The 19,658-nt window shown below is 50.1% G+C and overlaps 1 pseudogene; it reads right to left on the bottom strand.

The window, feature by feature from the left end:
* Positions 1-9,572, bottom strand: part of LOC144155691 (uncharacterized) — a 40,808-nt pseudogene extending 31,236 nt beyond the window's left edge.
* Positions 9,573-19,658: the final 10,086 nt, after the last annotated feature.

Below are 19,658 nucleotides of genomic sequence, written 5' to 3'. Positions count from 1 at the left end.
CCCGATTATGTGGTGGAGTGTTTCTACTGCTGAGCAAAATTTACATTCAGCGTCATGGCGATTCGGCTGCATTAACTCTTTCGCTACCGCAGAAAATTGACCAATTTTGGGGGGTCCAAGAAAACATTTTTTTTCCTGCTAAAAAATTATTTCAGCATAATTGTAGGAGCACAAAATGCAGATTATTTAACGGCCTTTCCAATAACACCAGTTTTTTAAAGGTTTTCATATATCATAGTTGTGAAAAAAAATATCAAAATCAAAAGTTTTCTCAAGTTGTCGAAAAAAATGATACAAAAGGAGTTGTGTATATCAAACCACCGGTAGTAGAAAAAAATTAGAATATACATTTTGCAGGGAAACATTTCAAAAACACACCCTAAAAAAAATGTCGACTTGCGCGGAACAGTTTTTCAGATATAAAAAAAAAATGTTAGCACGCACGGTGCTCGTGTCATGCGGTGAAGCCCAACCTCTAATTCAAACTGTGCAATTTTGGGTGGTTCCTTGGAATAAATCTGGCGGTTTGACGTTATCAGAGGCACCAATTTGCCCCCACATAACGTAAAAACATCTTGTCAATGGCTGACTTTGCATTTACAGCGAGCACAATATTTGGGACAAGCACGCGATGCAGAAAAAAACATGCATGAAGTTGAAAACGGAACGCCGTGGCTGATGTTTGTTGTCGTTCACGGTCAGTTATCTCTCAAAACATAAAGCTGAGCTTTATTATCATCTTCTTACTCGCAATTGTAGCCTTGCTCGCAAAAATGAGGTACGATGAGCTAGAATCGTCCCCTGCGATCTTTGGCCGAGTAGCAGTCGCGCGCTAAAAAAGATCAGCACAACGAGCCTCCTCTATTGCAGCGCCACCTAACATTTTTCAAATGAAACAGTACAAAAACTTATCAGAGACTCCGTCCGAATAGACAGTTCAACGGTTCAACTAAGCAGCAACATTAGACACCCGGATATACCCTCGCATGAAGACGAAACTGGAAGGCGAACAGCTGGCAGTGTAAGGCCGGTTTGAAGCGCTGTCCTCGGCGGAACAGATATCTGGCGACTGGGTGTGACCTTTTGACTTGCATCTGAAGTTCTTATCGCAGAAATCGGGTTAGGGTGGGGGGAAATGAGGAGCGGCGTGCTTTGTTCGAGGATCAGTCGCGGACGCTTCAGGCGCCATGGCAGTTAGCCTTGAAGTTGGGTAACTGCGTAGTTGCGCTAAATATGAATTTCGCGATGCAGAAACGAAACCGAAACTGTTGTAAACTGTTTGGGAATGGTCCTGGGGTAAGTACATGGAGGAAAGAAAAGTATTCTTTCCTCCATGGGTAAGTAGAACTACCAGAGTACTTAGGACAACTTGCGCAAAGGCAATAAAACTACCTAAAATCATAAAGTAGCTTTGCAACCAGGCACTGCTTGACATTTTCAGCCGATTTCTGGGATTATTACTGTCAGAGCGTGAACCTGACGATTGAAAATCGTTTGCTAGTTCCCCATTCACGCCCTGATAGCAAAAAACAAGCGCTGGTGCAGAGTAATTACGAGTTGCACGCATTCTTCGTTGGTAGCCTTGAGGCGCGATGACCACGTCCCTTTTCCACAACCAGGTGATTCAAAAGCGTGTCAAAAATCACGTTTCCGTTGCAAAAATGAAAACAAAACTGATTTTGAAAGGCCATTTTCTGATCTAACTCCGAACAGCTTTACTTGTTCGAGAAACGCCTGGAACGCTATGAAAAGGCGCTCCCAAAAGTATCGATCAAATTGATCGATTTTGATAGGCGCGGTAGCGAAGTTAAGTGAAGACACGTCGGGTGTGGAAAGCAGCCGGATTGTATGAGCCCTAGAGTAGTTTGTTGTTCTCTGGAAAGGTCAGGGTAGGACGAAGGTAGGGCCTATCTCTGAAGGCGATAACGCTTGGTTATCTCCCTTAACGTGACATGCGGGTGACTTCCTCGTGCAGCTCCATAGCACGGGGGGTAAAAGCGCAAGCTTGTTGGTGGGCGTATTCGTTGCCCTCCACGGAAGCGTGAGCGGGTGTACAGATGAGCTGAATGGAACTGTTTGGGGAGTGGTTTTTTAACACACGCAGTGCAGGTCGGGATATCCAACTCGACTGGTAAATCCGGTAGGCTTGTTGGGAATCATTGACTTCCTTCCCATACCCTGGTTGAGTGAGAGCCAATGCGATGGCTGCCTCTTCTGCTGCCGTCATGTCTTGGATCTTGAGGGAGGATCAGGCAAGGAGGTTCGTCCTCGAAGTAGCCACGATGATGGCGTTTTGGTGCCCTCGATGTTGCGAGGCATCTGGGTAGATAACGGCATGATCCCCACTGAGGGTGGTGTTGACCGCTTGAGCCCGTCCTTGTCGGTGACCCTCGTCGTGGGAGGGGTTTCTATTTTTAAGCAAAGGGAGCACCGTTAGTTCTTGTCGCCAAAAGTCCGGGAGTACAACAAGCGGAGTAACATTGTGTGCTGCCCAGCCAATCTGGTGAAGGATGGAGCGAACCGCCGCAGTTCTGCTCAATAGGAGCTCCTGGTTAGAAAGATGGCCCTCTATCATCTCTTACACCGTGTTGTGGAGCTCAGTGCTAAGCAGCCTCTCTGTAGACGCACTTATGGGAAGAGAAATGGCCTGCTCAACCGCCTTTCTAATTATTATATAAAGCATCTTTATGTCCTCCTTGCCGAGAAGACAGGTGTTTGACGTAAGTGATACTCGAGACGACAAAAGCTTGAATTAATCAAAAGGTATCGGATTCCTTGAGGCCTCGCTTCTTGGTGGCAACTCGCCTGATCATGTTATGATTTGATTGATGCTGTGTTTGATGCGCTGCAAGGATACGCCACTCTTGATGTTGGCCTGGAGATGTAGGCCCAGGATCTTGATGCTGGGGCTTGGAGGATGGCCTGGTCATCAAGGAGTATTTGAATGTGTCCCTTGATGTGTCGTTTGACGTGAGGGCAGACGATAAGGAGCTGTGATTTTCTACGTGAACACTGGAGGCCCCAGGCTTTAGCACATTGGCGTACTGGAAGTGAGATGTCATACGTTGGTGTGGGCTTCCTTTAATTTTTGTAACTCCTAGCACACGCGGAAGGCGCGCACAGGGCCGCTAGACGTGCCGTGGGCGTAGCGCACAGTGGCGCGAGAGGTCGTGTGACGCTATCACGTTGCATTCAACGACAATGCAGAGAGTAAAACCCTAGATGTGCTTGGTGAGTGCACCACCGGCCTTCCCCGTCTCCGTGTGGGCTCGTAGCTACATCGGTAAGACCACGGGCTCTCGCTTTGTTACGCTATTAGTTCCGGGTTTGATTCCTGGCGGTGTCAGGAAATTCTTTTATTTGTTCGCGGGAGTTTTCTGTTGACACCAACGGTCGCGAAAGAACCCTTCGGGGGTAGAGGTAGAAAGCTTTGCTTTAAAAATGTGTCCGCCGAGCGATCAGCTGTTCGTTAAATTCGAAAAACAAAATAAAAGTGAACGCGCAGCTTGCGTGTGTGATTACTAAAACGGTCATTCCTTGATTTTGCTCCGCATTTGTACACAACGATAGTTATTCTCCCCCGTCTCTCCCTCTGTCTTGAAAAATATCCCTGTATTTCCCGTCTACTTGGTCTAGTTAGTCCTAACTTTCTCAAGTTAAAACGAACGTCTCTAGCACATTCGGAGCTACACTGGATTTTTTTTCACTCCCGTACGAGCTATAATGTTACTTCCAGACTGGCAGATCATTTATTTTTCTGTGGTTTCATTACCTCCCCTTGGTCCTTGCTCTCAGGCGGGAGTGGGCAGATATTTAACGATCCACAGACTTGTAATATACTTAACATATTCGCGTGGCCTCTATTCCTATAAATGGCGCAAGTTATTGTCAGTTAATAGGCAATCACATCCTGGAATCACAATTTGCTAGCACGTACATATTCGAAACAAAGCCGGTATTCGTTGTCCGCGCTTACCAATTTAAACGAGGCGACAATAGAATTCACTTGGGCTGACGTATTCAGAGGTAACAGTGGTGATATGCTGCTGCCGTCGCCAACGCCCCTAAGAGCGGTGAAGAAGCGCCCAGTACCGCGTTCCCGGGTAGCTCTTGTTGGCGTTCCAGCATTCTATCAAGACGCAGCTGTTTTTTGAAGTGCCCTAAACGTACTACTGCTTACAGACATCACCATAACAAGTTGTTTAGGGTGCGAAAAGGCAAAAACAAGCAAAAGAGAACCAAAATATTGCATGATCCGCTATCAGGTGCGCATAGGCCATCCCGTAAGCGCCGCGGAGAAGCGGCGGCAGGCGGCGCAGCGATCGCGAAGCTCGAGGCGTATAGACCGTTCCATCGGGCGAGGGGGAAACGTACTCTCACACTCAGCGGTCGCGGCGCGCGGACCGCCTTTCCCCCTCTCTGGAATGTGCGCGCCAATCACGGTGGGCCTGGCGCGGCTGCTCCTTCGCCTTGACTACGCTTTGCAGGCATCGCGCGGGCGGGTTTACAACTAATTTACCCATTATTTTAATGAAATGCTTCTAATAAATGAGCCAGACTTGCAGCTTCTGAGTTGCGCAAGTTAACATTTTTGGCAATTTTGTTCTGCTGAACTTTTTCTGTACACCTACTTTGGATTAGTGGCAGAAAATTCTTATACCTTCTTTCCAAACTAAAAGGGGTCACTGAAACTTGCCTGTGCCGCAGATGGTATTAGTTCCATCTCCACCGTTGCTGCGGTCACACTGCGGTATATCCAGCTCCAAGTGCTACATGGGCTGGCCTTGGGGATTTTCACAGTGACTACTACATCCCTAAAATGACCTCCAGCCAATCTGAGGGGAAGGGGGAGGGGGTTATTGAAGGGGATTCCGCCTCCCTTCTTCCCCCATCCCCGACTCAGAGAAAATAAAGTTGTTTACTCACTCACTCCATCCAAGAGTTCAGTCTATTATCTAAATGTGATGTCTCTTTGTCAGCAACATCAACCTAAGCAACGCAAAAGCGAACGCTTGTCTGGTTGCCCAACTGCGGAAGCTTAATAAGTCCTTATATGACGCTCTCAAGGAGCCGTGTTGCCTATTTTATTTATGTTGTACATTAGTTGCAGGGCTAAATTGTGCTGCAGAGCAGCTTGGAATTCTAGAGAGAGGAAGTTTTGTTTATTGTTGGCGGCAGTGGCGGCTGAGGGTGAGGTGTTGATATATTGATGAGATTTAATACAAACTATATAATATGCCAAATACTTACTAAGTTCACCCAAAACTACCTGTATTACAACCTCCAGGGATATGAAGCCAGAAGTCTGCTACACTGACGCGCGCTTCCGCTTGTTGCCCATTCGCGCCGAGCGTATCACGGTTAAATCGTGTTAACAAACATCAGTTTTTGCAGTAAAGCGATCAAAATACCAGCTATACGCTATCCCGGCCACACACACGCAAACAAACAAAAAATGTGATGAAATATTGGAAACTTAAGTTCGACACGGCATTGTTTACTCAGCGCGGACCACGCTATCTCGAGGCGAATTTCAGCTCCACCGGGGCCCCAAAAAGCCGCCAATTTAAGCCAGATCGCTTAAACTGGTTCTATGCAACAACTTTTCAATTTAAAGTATATTACGGAAAAGAACGTATAACGCGCTACAACGAAAAATTCACCGAGACGCCGCTGGCGCCTATGCGCCGCGCATCAAACCCCCAAGCCGGCAAATCGGCCAGCTACCAGACGGCGCTGCGCATGCAAGATAGCGGCGCCCTCGTTGGAATGGTCTATACACAGCTGCACCGCACACGCGAGCACGTACAAACGGCTTCAGTAAATCCTCCCCGTTCTGTGCTTCAGTCGCGGCAGCGGCGACATGACTAGAGAAAGAAAGAGATCTCCGGCGGAAAGGAGAGGCGGCGGATTGGACTGTCGCGCGGTCATCGGCGTGGTATGGCAAGCGCGTCGGCCGATAGCGCGCAAACATCGACGCCCCGCCGATTTCTTGCCGACGCAGACGGTTGGACTGCGGTAGGGTGTCTAGAAGGCCATCCCACCTACGGTCGGCAGCGGCGCGGTGTGACATGGCCGCCGACAGCTCGGAGACACGGTGTTGGCCTTTTCCTTCCCTCCATGGTGTTGACCGAGCAAATCGTCCGGTGGTCGGGCTAGTGTGTCCGCGCCCACTCCGCGCCTTTAGCAATCAAAGCAATGACGTCACCTCGAGCGGCTTTTGAACAAAGCTCGCGGGCGTTACCGGCGGGGTCGTCTGGTTCACGACCGGTCGTTGTCTGGTTTTCGGTTTTGTCCATCCCGACAGGTGTTCTGGGATCGTGCCACGGTTATTTATTTTTTCGTAGCTTAATAAGCTTTAATTCAGCAACTATGACGATAAATGTGTGTCCACAAGCTGCGCAAGGACACGCGAGCAGAGAAAATACCCGAGGCCCTATTCTCGACTGCACAAATTGCCGGCAATTTGCCCATGTTTTTTTTTTTTTTTTTTGCGTAAGCACGACGTAAGCAATCAGTGACGTGCTGCACCTATAGCTATGACGACATGCTGTGTCATTTGACGAGTCACTCATAAAGATCGCTATCAAGGTATCAAATATTGTGCAAGAAATATATAAAAACACTTGGCCTGTACTATAAAAATTAAGACGGTAGCTGAGGCTGACAAAAAAAAAACACATTTCTGCAGGTCAAATTTGGTGTTAACACCACAAGGCGATCGAGTAACGTTGATCCAAAAGCGAGCGAAAGGCGGATGTCGAGCTAAAGAATATCACGCATTTTTTTTACCGTATCTATTTATTTCTTACAATCGCTTATAGCTGGGCTCTCTGCTTCAATGCAAGCTTTGTTGCGTTATCACCTTCCCTGCCGCCACCACTGCCACGCCATCGTCTGCAGCTATGTTACAAGTTTATGGCGTGATCACAGAAAAAGACGGCCGTGACCATCGCTTCTATGACACACAAGAGCACCGAAGCGCTACGCCTGATAACCGCGGAGCGCACCGATGTCGCCGATCCACTCATTCGTCAAGCTGGACTTCAATCAGCGCTGTAATGAACCAAATAGTCACTTTTCTTTGTTATTTTTCTCTTGAGTTCGATCATATGACCCAACAGCTTACTAGGACAAGTTTGGACAAATGCCATGCATTGGGTTATCTTTGTCATGGAGAGGCTTGTACTGCCCTCTTATGTTGCCAAACAAATAATTTTTATTTTATTGCAAAACATAAAAGCAAAGTACTGCACATTATTTGTATGACCCATGATCGCTGACTTGGAAGCAGTTGAAGCTATGATTTCTTTCGCTAGGAAACATGCTTTAAACAGCGCGCATGCGAAACTGCGCCTACTGCAAATTGCCGCACATTTCGCGGCGCCGTAAGCAGGGGCCATTTTTTGCCGTATTTTGGTTGTATTTTGAGACAAAAACAACCGCCATTTTGATGCTGTTACGTAGAATTACGTCACTTTTACGCAGGCTGAAGTTGCCAATGCGTGACGTAATTGTTCCCGCCAACTGTATAAATTACGTCACGCCTTCTCAGCCAATCACAGAAGGGGTGTGTATTACAAGCAGTATTGTTGTTGAATAGCAAAGACAGACTTACGTTGTCAAGTCCGCTGTATTTAGTTTATTTTTACATTGCCGGCCAAGAATTATGCGCCTTTAGTAACGAGAAATAAGGCAAACTTTAGAACTGGAGTCCGTAAGCGAGATGAAACGTCAAAATGACGACAGCACACACAACCGCTTTGTCAACCGGAAGCACGTGACCAAAATTGAAAGCCAATCAGAAAAGACTTCCGGCAAATTGCCAGAATTGCCGGAAATTTGTGCAGTCGAGAATAGGGCCCCCGGACGAGCGCCCTCCCTGAGGTGGAGGGGAACCAGGGTTGCCACTGAGTTTGGAGTCAATTTCGCCAAACGACCAGCAAGACGTCGCCAAACGTAGCCATTTTTTCTTAAGATTTCGCCAAAAATGTCGCCACACAAGATATCTGAGGCAGCACCTAAAAAAACGCTTCTAATTTTGTATAATCCCTTAAAAATCAGCACTGTTCAAACACTACGTTATATTGACGATTTTCAACGCCAGTCGCATCGTCCGCTCCGAAATTCCTGGTTCTTCGACTAGCCGTTAGATAACTCCGCAAGGCTAGCCCAGTTAAGGCCCCTGAAGTAATTTTAGGGACCTTAAGCCCAGTTATCATCAACAAAAAGTTAACAAAAGGCTTTTAGCGAAAACCTCTACTAACGTTTTTTTTCTTTGTGACTGGGAATGCTAGTACTGCAGGGTGTGGGGTAAGGTAGGAACAGTTGAAGGAAATGCTTCATTAATAATAATAATAAACATTAAAATAACCGCGCCGAGGCCCCCCTTTACCTTCAGCGCTACCGCTGAAAGCGTTGGCTGTAGTTTCCCGTATTTGAATCTCTTTTGCGCGCTTATTCTTGTCATTAGGGCGTTATTAGAGAGATCATTGAAGGTAGCACGACTGCAGTCTTACAGGAGACGAGCAAGAGAGTCATACCTCCTCACTGTGAACAAATATTCTCCACGTGAGCGCCGAAGGTGTATAATAAATGAACACGTAAGCAATGCAAAATGCCTTCACGAAAATTTTTATTGCACACGCGCACCGTAAACAACGGAAAATACCTTAAAGAATATTGTACACGAGCACCGCGTGTGCTGTAAATATCCACGGGACGAATATAAAATATCTTAAGCAATAGTTTTTGCAGCACACACGCACCGTAAACAATAGAAAATGTCTTAATTAATGCACACCCCCCTGCACAAACTGCGTGTCAGCCTCTTGCCCATAAATATCCCCACGCGACCCCGAAGCATTTTCAGTTGCATGGAAGGGACGGTATTCGTATATACTGAAAATGCGTCAGCTATGGCAATAATTCTGCCTAAAGTTTGAGTTGGGGGCTAGAAACAGCGCAGAGACGCTGCGCACGGACGCAGGACGTTCCTGCACTGTTTTTTTTTTTTCGCGTTATGCTAATGATGTATTTTTGTGCAAATACATTACAGCTGACACATTCGCCCTGTAGATAAAATCATCTCTTGCTCGGGGCTATGTCCGTCGGCGTCCGTCCGCACCTCTCCCCCTCTCCCCACCTGCTGTGCGATAACACCGCTCTCCTCCTCTCCCTCTGTCCCCACCAGCTGTGCGATAGCGCGCGCGCTGCTCCTTCTCTCCTCCTCTCCGCGCGCCGCTCCTTCAGTTGCTGCTTGTCCGATTAACTGAATGGAGGCCAACAATTCTGTCAGCGAACTGGCTGGCACACCTTCAACCAGCGCCAGCCAGCTCACTCCCAGAACTGGCAGCACCTCTGAAGACAAGGCTGCGCAGCCACCACCAACGGTCAAGTCGTTCGTTCTCGGTTCTTGACCACCACAAAAGTCCGTACCAGAGGAGGCAAAACCTTTCTACTCTGTGCGCGAAGAACTTTCTGGTGTTGATGACCTTCTACTGCGCGCAGAGCGACTCGTTGTTCCGTCCTCGCTCACGGCTCAGTTCATCGCCGTCGCCCACGAGACACATCCGGGCATCACGCGCACAAAGGCGCGACTTCGTGAGCTATTCTGGTGGCCACGAATGGACAAGCAAGCTGAATCTGCCGTGAAAAACTGCCACATCTGCCTGGAGGCAGATAAGTCCGCCAAAACATCGCCAGCGCCATTGCAGCCTGTTGGCTGGCCTGAAAGGCCATGGCAGAAACTAGGCCTAGGCATTGTTGGCCCGTTGGAACATGCACCTCACAATAGCCGATTTGCTATAACGCTGGTCGATTACCATTCCAAATGGCCAGAGATACATTTTTGCAGCGAAGTGGCCACAAGCACCGTGAAAGACTTCTTAACCAGTGTTTTTGCCCGTGAAGGATACCCGGAGGAGATTGTTTGCGACAATGGGCCGCAGTTCACTTCGCGTGAATTTATCACCTTTCTTCAAAACCGAGCCATCAAGCTGTCGCATTCGTCTGTATACTGCCCCCAGGCGAATGGGCAAGTCGAGAGGTTCAATCGAACTTTGAATAACTTCATCCAAGTTTCACTCCTCAAAAGGCGACCTGTCCGCACAGCAGTCACGGACTACCTCGCTATTCACCGCTGTACTCCACAGGCTACCACTGGGGTTGCGCCAGCAGTTCCGCTCCATGGGTGAATGCCCCGAACCAGATTGGATGTCGTGGGGTTTTCGGCACCAGCGTTTGCAGAAGACCCAGTAAAGGAACTGGCGCGACTGCGCTAAAGGGTCCGGCTTCAACAGCAAAGCAGCAAGGAGTACACGGATCGGAGGAGAGCTGCTAAGGAGCCGAAGATAGCTGTGGGTGATTTCGTTAGATTCAAGAAGCCGTCCGTTCGCTTCAAGGGGGATCGCTCCTTTTCCTCGCCAACTGAAGTGTTGGAGAAGAGGGGACCTGCCTCTTTCCGACTTGCAGATGGCCGCACATGGAACGTCTCCAAGCTGTCCCGGGTTCCCGAGAGGGCCACGGGTTCACCATACCAACGTTCGGAGCTACCTGTGCCGCAGCTTCCGGTTCGAGTGCCGCAGCCTGCCCTGCCGCCGCCGCCCTCTCCCGGGTCGCAGCCGCCGCCTACTGGCGTACTGCAGTCTGCCGTACCGCAGTCGCCTGCTCCTGATCCGCAGATGCCTGTACCTAAGCCTGCCGTGCCGCAGCCGCCTTCTCCTGGGCCGCAACCGCAGTCTCCTGGCGTGCTACAGAGCTCTACGAGCTCACTAGCATCTCCGGCCGTGCAGCGTCCCCATCGGCCGTCCCGAGAGCGCCGGCCACCGGCCTGGCTCAAAGACTATCAGACGCACTAGTCTGTGTATATAGCACAGTGTCACACACCCCTCCCCCGGATAATTGCGTCCGCTTGCAAATACCAAAGAAGGGCGGGAGACAACAGTTATTTATATTTTAGCAGGCTGGCCGGCCCGTGAGTTTTCACGTGTGCCGAGATTGCTGGGGCGAATAAAATCACAACGGAGATGCTCGACTACATTTTGAACAATATAGGTCCACTGCACAAACAAAAAGATTACAGGGCACCGCCCGACACTAGAAAAAGGAACCTTCACACTGCCATCGGTCTGTGCGCGCAGGCACTAATCCGCCGTGCACTAAGCGCGCGCGCACTAACTAGATAGTAACACAACAAAGGACAATCAGATACACAAGGTGGCCACTACGGAGGCACTCGATCCACCGTGGCCTACGCCTTAAAGGGGCCCTGAAAGGCATTTTGAGCACACTAAATGAAGTAGCGCAATCGTTAGATTGGGTCGTCAAGGTCATCTGGGCCAAGTATTACTCTTTTACGCGCAGCGGAAAGCTCGCACTTTTGTTGCAAAGTTTGTCGCTTTTTTCTCACCATTTCCTTCGTGTTTTTGGACGCCGCCATCTTCACATGTCTACATCATCGATTCCCCGATGTTCGTCATGAGCTAGACATCCTGCTATTGGGCGGCTTTTTCACGCACTTCCGGCATAGAGATGAGTCGTCTGCTCAGCGTCGACTCGCCGGCTGATCTGCCAGCGTAGTGCCGGAGTGCTTGGACATTTTACGACAAACGAAACAAGTGTAAACACACGCTTAACCGTTCGTATTGAATGCAACACGGCCATAACACGACATGGATATTCTCTTACCGGAGTACGTTCCATAAAGAAAGCGTTGAAGCCCCGTGGCACTTCTTTCGTGCAATCGCAGAGAACGCCCTGAGCCGAATGCCCGGGTTTGACGGATACATTTTTTTCCACTTCAAAACAATCCAGAGATGCGTTTCGAACGAACACAACGTCACAACATGCGTTGCAAGTCTGAACCGCGATTGACAGACGATGGGTTGCCTCCTCCTGCCCGTCGTAAATTCGGCACTCACCTCGCGCGCGGTTTGCGGGGACGAACAGTAGGTCACTTAACTCTGGCGTGCAAGCCGAGATGGCTTTTAGCCACGCACACTGCACATACCCCATGCGAGGTTGAGTCGTACGTCGCTCGAGAAAGATAATCCAGACCATGGGAAGCACTATCCACCCGCAGAAGCACAACGTCGCATTTCATCGCGAAACAAAGGCGTCCACAACACACACACCATCGCCTCCTGTAATGCCAAACGCATCTCACACTTCCTAATGAGAGTGAGCCCCACGTCGCGACATGCCCACATGTCGCGACGTGGGGCCCCGAGCTGAACCGGGATCACGCAAGCGTAACTGACCTCTGGGGCGGTTTGTGCCTTGTTGCCAAGGCAACCGATGTTTGAGATCGTCAAAGAAAGGCGCTCGCTCCAGCGCTAGAAAGCTCAGAGCCGCGCCGGAGCATGTTTTGCCAACGTTGCCGCTCTCCACCACGCGTCGCCCCAAGCTGAACTGGTCACATGATTGAAGCGTTTTGTGCACGGGTTCTGTATCGGTTTAAAATGCCTTTTTCACATGCCGCCGGCAGGAATTACCACCACCGCGAAATAAGACCCGGCACCAGCGGGGCCACATCTGATACGGCGCTTTTTGGATAAGCAGTGCGCGGTGCATGAAAGGGACCGAGCGCACGATCCACCCCGAGCGGCTGCGAGTTCGCAGCCGATTAAAAGTCACGTGCTGCACTGCAGCAACGCACACCGCGAAAGGGCAAGGCCAGGCCACCGCACACATGCGGCCAGATTTTTCGTTCGCTTATGCATCCTTGAGCGGAGTGCGGAATTCATGGTGTCAACAAAACTTGCCCGTAGCAGACGGCAGTCGGAGGAGCGTAATGCGGAAGTACGTCACCGCTGACTAGCGCAGCATCATGGGAGGGAGTGCTCGCGCGCCGTCAACAGTTGAAAAGAGGAGGAAACGCGGCGCGACGATAATGCGCGGTTTTTGATTTACGATTTCTCAGCTAATACTCATCGCTTTAACGAAATTCTTGCGGGAGGAGATTGCTAATACATTGTCTTATTTGGTTACATGTACATCCATGCATCGGCGGAAGGTATTTCAGGACCCCTTTAACCTTCGACCTCGAAAACATAACTCAGACAGCTGTACGCGACACGCGAAACACTCTAGAGGCAACACTTGTTACACCTCAGTAACGCAACTACAAAAAAAAAATACTAACAAGTTCGCAACCCGCATAACACTATATGGGACAAAATCGTTAACGCCCGACAACAGCACTCACTATAAGAAACATCTAACGGCTCAGCAAGCTGTACACGACACTCGAAATGTCCTCAAAATCATAACCCTCCCCAACAACACTACTACAAACAAGACACCAAAAAAAAAAAACTCTTAGCTCGTTAGCTACAAGTGACGCTAGAAAAAAAGACCCGGAAGGATGCGGATATCTTAATCCGAGGCAACAAACAAAATACGGCGGGAAGGGCGTTGTAAAAGAAAGTCTCTACGAGGCAAGGAGAACACGCCGGTTCACCGAGAGAAAGTCACGACGAGGTGGCGCCGACCTCGCCGGGCAGCGGCTTACGTGTTTCGGGGCTCCGGGGTGCAGAAGCCGGTCGGCCATGGGACTCGTGGCGACGGGCAAACTCGAGCGCTGAGCCGAAGCGTGGACCGATCCATCGCGAGCCTATAGCCGATGAACTTCCGCTAAAGCGCGTCACTCCCGGACTCTTCCCCGCGTAGCATGTTCACGAATCTCCAGCCGACTGCCCCAAGCGACCGCGTGCGCTCCCTTAAATAACCTTCGCCGGCCGCTGAAGTCCTGCTCTGACGTCTTCCCATTTCTCCTCTTTTCCCCCTCCTGGGGCCCTCGCCCATTCCCCCCGATCGCAAGCGCGCGTCCGAGCCAGCGATCGGGACGACACCCCTCGCACATGGACGTCCGCTGGAATGTTGCAGCCCGCATTGTCCTCAGAGCTGGCAGGGCGAAACAAAGAACGTGAGCACAAAGCCGAAGGGGGGACCCCAAATTCCTCAGCCAGGCGCAAAATGGCCGACTCCGCCCGGGAGGCCGTCATGTCGGCCGCCCGAATATAGAAAATGGAGGGCCTGGCCTGCAGTTTGTGACACACAGTGTGTATGTAGAGTATCAATATGTGTGTGTATACAGCGTGTAAATATGTTCAGTGCATGCATAGGGGTTTCTAACACTTACTAACAACTAACCACTAAATATAAGGGAGGGAGTATGGTATATTCAGTTTCGGTTTTTTAAGTGCGAATGCACTTCTTAAGCGACCCTGAATCACGCGTCCACCGCCGTCCGTAGCCTAGCAACGGAGTTAGCTAGCGTGCCTAGCAACGGCGCCGGATTTCCGACGCGTGAGGGCGCTCGCGTAGCGCCTCCTCTCTTCCCTCGCCTACTCTCCAGCTCGCAAACCCTCTCTCGGCGCGCCAGCCAGGCCACTACACTATATAAAAAAATAACAGCATCCGGCGCCTGGTTTCGATCCGAGGACGATGCGGCCGCAGCGCGACGCTCTACCGACTAAGCCACGGAAGCCACTTTTTTTTTTTTTGGTAACAATAACTTTATTTACAAATATATACAGAGCCGTATGCAGTGATTACAGTGGTTTCGGAGCACATCAGAACATGGCTTCACTTAAACATAAAAGTGAGGCGATCGGCTATCATGCGAAGAGAGGGTCAGAATGCTTTGCCAAGTAACTGTAAGCCAATCGGGGAGTATTGCCCGCGAAGTCACAGAGCGTTTGTGAAACTTAAGCAAGAGAGATTGCCAACAGGGCTACTGTGTCATTGCACAAAGTTTGAAGTGAACGGGATAGAGGGAAGGGAGAAAATAGAGCTCTTGGGTAAAGCCATTTCTTGGTATAACTGGGCACCAGCGTTACCCGGGGCTAGCCCTCAAATTGCGTCCCATCTCCTCTGCTATTGTGACTTGAAATCCATGAGTGCTCGCGTTCCCCGATCCAGTGCGTCGCGTAGCTCGGAGTCTGCCTCATCCCCGTCGAGGGCGGCAATTGCCCATTGTGCCTTTTGGACGAAGTGTCGCCACGCCGGTCGGGGGCGTTCAGTACATTCCACGGCGTCGACTCTCGCCCTCCATAGCGAGTGGAGCCCTATTACGTGGACACAGTCGCGAAGAAGCGGGCGTTCCGAGGCCGCGTCTAGGAACTTCAGATTTGTCCAAGTGATTCTCCATAGCGTGTTGAAGGAGCACTGCAGCTCATCCCAGAAGTAGAACGCCGTGTTACAGTCCATGAATACGTGCTCGGCCGTTTCCCTCCCTCCGCACAGCAGACAGTTGGCCCCTCCCGGCAAAAAAAAAAACCGCGTTCCTCCTGTCTTGCCTTTGTAGGCAGTATACACGTGTGAAAGCGGAAGAAAAAGTCCTTCGAGCCGGTCGGGATAGGGAGCTTCCGTACTCGCCGCAGGACGTCCCTTTTCGGCAGACCAAGGGGTGGCAGGCGGTACATGGGCGGTGGGAGGGTCTGCTCTACGAGATCCCAATACAGCTTCCTTGGTTTCACTGAGCAGAGGTATTCCCACGAGAAGCGCTCCTGTAAGAGGGCCACCGCCCCCGCCACTTCTCTGTAAAAACCTGTTGCACGGGCACCACTTAGGAGCTCCGCTGTTGTTGCGAGCCAAGGGGCGAGGTGCAACGCGCCTACATTTTGTACTGCCACCTGGAGGAAGTCGCTGATTTCAGAGTTAGGAACGCTCCTTATATCTTTAACGCATTCAAACTACGTCGTCAGCGGCGTTGCGTTGGCGACTCAGCGGCGTTATAGCGGCTTGATAACTGCGTGGTGTACACCATCATCATCATCATCATCATCACCAGCCTATCTACGCCCACTGCAGGGCAAAGGCCTCTCCCAGTCTTCTCCAATTACCTCGGTCCTGTGCCAACCGTGACCAATTTATCCCCGCAAACTTCTTGATCTCATCTGCCCATCTAATTTTCTGCCGCCCCCTGCAGCGCTTGCCTTCTCTACGGATCCACTCTGTTACCCTTAACGACCAGCGGTTATCTTGCCTTCGCATTACATGCCCTGCCCACGTCCATTTCTTCTTCTTAATTTCTACCAATATGTCTTTAACACCAGTTTGCTCCCTGGCCCACTCCGCTCTCTTCTTGTCCCTTAATGTTACACCTAGCATTTTCCGCTCCATTGCCCGCTGAGTCGTTCTCAATTTAAGTTGAACCCTCTCAGTCAGCCTCCAAGTTTCTGCCCCGTAGGTGAGTCCCGGTAATATGCAGCTGTCATACACTTTCTTCTTCAGCGACAATGGTAGGCTGCTATTCATTATCTGGGAATGTCTGCCATATGCACCCCACCCCATTCTGATTCTTCTAATTATCTCTGCCTCATGGTTGGGATCTGGGGTCACAACTTGGCCTAAGTATATATATTCGCTTACCACTTCCACTGTCTCGCCACCTATCTCAAACTGCTGTGCTGTCCCGACGTTATTGATCATTACTTTAGTTTTCTGCATATTAATGTTCAGGCCCACGGTTCTACTCTGTTCGCCCAGTGCAGAAAGCATGCTTTGCAATTCGTCCCCCGAGTTACTTAGCAACGCAACGTCGTCAGCAAATCTGAGGTTACTGAGGTATTCTCCATTAACCCTTACTCCAACCTGTTCCCAATCCAGCGTTCTGAATACTTCTTGTAAGCATGCTGTGAATAACATTGGAGAGATTGCGTCTCCTTGTCTGACACCCTTCCTTATAGGTATTTTACTGCCCTCCCTATGGAGGATGATGGTAGCTGTAGACCCATTGTAGATATCCTCTAGTATTCTTACGTATTGCTCATCTACCCCCTGGTTCCGTAATGCCTGAATGACTGCTAGGGTTTCGACCGAGTCACATGCTTTCTCATAATCTATGAAGGCTAAATATAGGGGTTCATTATACTCAGCGCACTTCTCTATCACCTGATTGATCGTGTGAATATGGTCCATTGTTGAGTAACACGTGATACTACAACCGATGGAAGAGATGGAAGAGAAGGCGGCGAGGCGGTGGGCTGCGGGTGCCGAGCGCAAGCGCCGCAAGCAGGCCGACAACCGTGCATTCGCACTTTCACATTCTCCCCCTCGGGGAAATGCGGGGGACTTTTCTTTGTGTTCTTTCACCCCCAGGGGGCGCGTCTGTCCTTTATGTATATGTTTGATGTGTTAAGTACAATAAATGTCTTTCGTACGGTGGTGCTGCCGGTGCTTCGTACGTCCTTCGCAAACACCACACTCCAATGGGCTCGCCTGTAAGGTAAAGATGCGGCTCACGGTGCTGCCCGCGGCATTCCGGGCGTTCCCGTCGAGAGTGTACGACTCGATCACACTCTCTTTCGTGCAACCCGTCCCCAAGCATCTTTACCACAGGGACATTGGCAGCCGGGCGGGACACATGGGCGGAGAGAGACGCGTCTGTGCACGCGATTCCCCGTTCCGGTAGCCGGAACGGCCCCCGCCTGGCACCCAAAACCGGCTCTCCGCATGCGTCACACCTGCTAGATATTTTCCGACGCTGCCACGCGTCAAACATGTGGGCAATTAACTGGCCGGGGGCCGCAGCCAATAACAGCACGAGGCGCGGAAGCGTCATTCATGACGTTTCGCGCGGGTTTCAAAGTGTAGTCTGTATTCGGTGTGTCCTCCGCTCCTGGATTTCGCGAGGTGGCTTTCTCCTTCGCCGGAGCCGTGAGCAGCTCACGGGCGGCCCGCATCTCCGAAAACGATCTGCTGATATCTCTGGTACGAGCAGAAGCAAATATATGGGATCAAAAAACAACTGCGTATCACTTTCGCCCGCTTTGTAACTGCAAAAGACCACGCTGCATAAAGTAAAATTAAGAGCAACATCTCTGAGAAGTGTCGGCATTGCAGTGTTTTTTTTTTCTCCGTGTAGTCAGTGAAGACTTCATTTATCGTGGTTGATTCGGTGGTTTTATTAAAGTTAATGGGAAAAGAACAACCACCTAAACCATATTCTTGCCACGTTGAATGAGAAAAGCATTTGTAGAAATCCAGATAATTGTCAATAATGCCTAGCATTCTTACGCCGCTAGTATTCATTGAGTTTTTTAGAGCGAGATTTGCCCATGAGTAGCCTAATACGTTGGGTTATTTTATTTTAATTTTTTATTTTGTTTCTTTTCGACAATGATCTAAACTGCACCGTTATATTGATTACGCGCATTCATTTGACCAATAGTGTGTTCTTCCGCAGATGACGGGCGTAGGGCTTGTTTCGCCCGTTTGCGCGATTATTTATTCGTGCATGTTGCCGTTGTTCTTTTCCGCAATTTTAAATGCAGAGCATTTCAGTAACTCACGATGTCACCCGCGTTGGCGTCCGTAGTCCGCACCGCAGCCCTCCCTACTATATAAAAAAATACTATTCAGAACCAGGTTTCGATCCCTCGACCATGCGGGCAGAATGCAATGTACAGTCAGGTATACACGTCGCTCTACCGACTGCGCCACAAAGCCGACACAAATAGGGAGGCTACGACGCGCCTTATATCCTTGACTCATTCAAATTACTGCTGACGAGCGCTCTCTCGTCAGCAGTTGCCACAAGTGCAACAACATTAACGTAACGCAAACTACTTAACGTCGTGCGCCCCCGGAAATGCTCTGCATTTGATCGTGCCCCTCGCGAGGGGGATGTTGACGCTACCTCTTGCAGAGACTGAGTGCAACCACCGAGAACAAGATCCCACGAGTTGCGCGCGCGCTGTGGACTGGTTGCGCTATCTGTCAGATGCGACGCGAACTACTATCAAGGCAGTGCGGAAAACGAACGCGCGAAATACAAACCGGGCTGTGAGGAGAAAGGGGAAGTAAACTTTCTTTTTTTTTCCCTGTTACAGGTGGTAACTGTCCTAGGCAATATTCCCCTCTCTGCTTCTCGTCCACCAGCATTCTAATCTTCTTTTTAATATGCGCAGCAGTTAATGGTCGAGCGTGTTCCCTCCGCCGTTGTGTGGGCGCCGTTGTGCGGCGTCCACACCCCCACTGTGCATGCCTGGCCAGGTACCGCTGATGATGATTGTGGCAGGATGCCCCTAGGGATTGGCCAACCAAAGAATCCATCACGAGATAGCTTCGCGTTCAACCACTGTCGTCATCTTACCGTAGGGGAACCCTGAGTAGTATGCGAAGCATTCCTCCTCTTCTCTCCGGGATTGCGCAACGAATGGCAACACCTGAGGCTCCGCGCGCCATAATGCGAAGAAACGTAGGGTTAGAGACGCCACGGTAGCCGCTGCATACTCCGCTGGGGGCGCCACTGTAGCTGTGCGGTATGAATGACACACGCGCGCGCGCTCCGCTCTCCTCATTCTCCTCCCGCAATGCCGCGATCAAACTGAAAACTAATGGGAACTTGAGTCGACCCCGTCGCTGATTCGCATACTACTCAGGGTTCCCCTGCGGGAAGATGGTGAATTTTTTCACCTTCATCTCCGTTACTTCATAAATGGTTTCAAACGAATTTATAACTATGCCTTGAAAGTAAATTCGGCAGTCATATCACATAACTGATGATGATGGTTGGGCTTTATTGGCGCAAGGCCGACTATGGGCAAAGAGCGCCAAAGAAGAAGTTATTGAGTTTTGATCAGACCGTAAGTACTAAAACATGTCACTAAAAGTAAAGGTGATGCAAAAAAAAGACTGGCCGGTGTATA

Source organism: Haemaphysalis longicornis, unplaced genomic scaffold (genome assembly GCF_048455015.1).
Source record: "Haemaphysalis longicornis isolate Haplotype H1 unplaced genomic scaffold, Haemaphysalis longicornis Haplotype H1 scaffold_1, whole genome shotgun sequence".
NCBI lineage: Eukaryota > Metazoa > Arthropoda > Arachnida > Ixodida > Ixodidae > Haemaphysalis > Haemaphysalis longicornis.
Note: the sequence above shows the minus strand (reverse complement) of the source record. Positions and strands in the feature narration are given on the sequence as shown.